Consider the following 2,904-nt stretch of genomic DNA (forward strand, 5'->3'; position numbering starts at 1 on the left):
TTTCTTAACATTCTGGTACAAGAAATACACCAACCACCATATCAGGTCTCTCAAATCATTTCACCCTACATCAGTAAGATGATACAAACCAGTTGGAAACAAATGGATCTTACTTTTACTGTGTTTATGTGTCTTTAAAGGTACAAGCATGTTTGCCCAGGGCTAAACATTACCATGTAAAGTTACAATGTTGCACAGATATTTAATGAAAACCAAGAAGGGTGAAATTGAAATTGGAAACCGAGGTTACTGTAAAAGTTACGTTTGGAGTGTTACTGCTGGAAGGATAGGATTCTTTTTTTTTTTTTTTTTTGAGGAAGGAAACATAAGAATTGTGAAAGAATACAAGATCTTAAAAAATAAAAACTGAACCATACTTTTCCGTTTAAAATTGTTGGGTGTACAGAATTATGACCGTGTAAAACTCCAGCCCCGGGAGCTGCCTGCTCATGGGATTGGTTATAAATTTCACTTTAGTATATAGATATAAGCTTTTTTAATACCTCAGGATAGCATCAAGAGAATAAGCCACAAGCTTGTTTCCAAGGAATTTCTTTATTAATTTAGGGAAGTAAATAAGAGGATTTGGTCAAAGTTCGAAAGGACACCCCACAAACTAGACAAAAATGTCCCATCACAATACTAACTCAGCATATACTACTAATCCACAACACTTACATCAAAATCTAGTAAACCAACAACACTTAATGCAAAATCCAACTAATTCCACAACACTTATAGGAAGATTGGGAGCCCCCGGTGGTCCAGGGGAAAAGACACTGCACCATCACTGCAGAGACCCGGGTTCGATTCCCGGTCGGGGCCCCTCCCCGGGCAGATGGAGCTCGTTAGCCCGTAAGGCAATCCATCTACGTCCTGAGGACCGCGCTGCCACCGTCCAAGCGTGCTTGGCCCCAGCAGATGAACCTCAGGATTAAAGGGTGGGCTCAGTTCCGCGCACACTGTGTCTCACCTAAAAAATCCAATGCGCAGGCTGGAAGGTGGAAAGACCTTCCCCGGTTCTTCGTTCGCGAAGAGACTGGCCATTACAGGAAGATCCAATCCCTCTAGCTCCAAACCACCCTCAGCATCAAGAAAGGAACAAACAGAAGTAGAGGGATCAAGGAGAAGGAGAAAGAGTGAGATACAGATTATCTAGCTACCACTGAAGCTTTGTAGAAGACCAGCTCTCACAAGTTTAAGTTGCAGGGCTGTGACACAAGGCAAACACATCTGTCGTTTTATTTGCTCTGGTCCCTATGGCCAGCCCCTCCTGGCAGGGTCTCTGACCCATCAGCCACTCTGGAGTTCCAGGTCAGGGTGAAGGGTAGTCCTCACTGTCCCTGCCAATCTGAGACTGGGTGAGGGGCTGCAGGAGGTGTGCTGTGTTATAGTTTTCCTGGATGTTTGTGGCTGACAGTTACTCTGGGGCTTTGCTACTTGGGCTCCAGGGACCTGATGTGAGGGACAAAACACTAGCCCACCTCCAAGAGGTTCGACCCATTGCTTTGCACCAACCCCCCCACACACATACACACTACCCACAAGGTGGTTCTGACCCAGTAATAACTGATCTGATGTCTAATAGACCTCTGTACCAGTATGATGAACTATGTGTAAAAATTACCTCAGAGGGGCATCACCTCTTTCAGATAATCTAGACAAAGGGCTTAAATTTATTATAGAGTTATCTGTACATAAACACACTCTTACACACAAACAAATCTGGTCTGTAGATTTACAGTGTAAGCAGATAATTCCACTTGATTAATTAGATTCACATGAGAGGGAACTTACGAGACAAACTAATTTTTGCTAAATATTCAATTACCATTTCTTAGACTCACATAGCCTTTTCAGTCAAGTTCTATACATCTACAGGTTTTCAAAGTTAAATCCTCACCAAGGGCAAAAATCAACATCAACTTGTCAAAGACTGGCAGGAGAGCTGAATGACAGCATGGCACAACTGTGCAAGTAATAACTCTGTGAAGTAGAACAAGGAGCATCACACACTCCCGCAACTGCATCAGAATCCACACAGTCATCACTCTAAACACTACGCCCACTGACACTCACCCCATGATTATCTTCTCAGGTTATATTCCTCTGGAGCATCCTGAATATTTGATTTATTTGCACTATTAATTTATCCACCCATCTGTGATCCCTTAGGTATTTAATTGATTGCCTTTAATTGATCTATCCATCTGTGATAACTTAGTCATTTAATTTATTTGTTTTTATTGATCTAAACACCTTGCAGCATTGTTGTCACCTAGATGGATCAAAAGTCACTGGCTGATATCATTTATGTCTCTTGATTCTTAGTATATATTTATGCACTGTCATCTTCTAAGGGAGACAAGGCAGTGGAGGAAAACAAACACCTGAAGTTTCATGTTCTGACCTGTCATGGCCAGGTGCTGGGTGACACAGAACCCAGTGATTTCAGTGATACTTTTTCCAGCTACTTGGGCATCAGGACACTCATTCTCTTCCTGGAGTGTGGTTTTATTCAAACAAAACACTAACAACAAAATAAAATAAAATAAAATAAAATAAAATAAAATAAAATAAAATAAAATAAAATAAAATAAAATAAAATAAAATAAAATAAAAAGAATTATGCATAACAACAAGATTTTCAGAATGCCAGCAAGGTGATAAATCTCATCCTGATCTGCAATGCAAGTGAAATCCATATGGAAGATCTCTTTTAAGAAAACTTTGGCCCAGCAGTCAAGTATTACTGACAATAAAACTGTCATTACTGATTCTAGCTCTCACACAACAGGGGCACCACTACCAATAGCAGGTGCGATAAAAGTATTCTGAATAATGAATGGCATAAGGGGTATCTTTTTTACTTAATAAGCCTTTGGACACAGAATTAAAGGCATA

General features: G+C 40.5%; 1 non-coding gene across 1 annotated transcript; it reads left to right on the plus strand.

Annotated features, from left to right (window-relative positions):
* The first annotated feature begins 753 nt into the window (after positions 1–753).
* Positions 754–825, plus strand: TRNAD-AUC. The gene has a single exon. It is a non-coding gene; the product is annotated as a tRNA-Asp (tRNA).
* Positions 826–2,904: the final 2,079 nt, after the last annotated feature.

This window comes from Empidonax traillii, unplaced genomic scaffold (genome assembly GCF_003031625.1).
Source record: "Empidonax traillii isolate 1590-97213 ecotype Southwest subspecies unplaced genomic scaffold, ASM303162v1 scaffold899:size248420, whole genome shotgun sequence".
Lineage (NCBI taxonomy): Eukaryota > Metazoa > Chordata > Aves > Passeriformes > Tyrannidae > Empidonax > Empidonax traillii.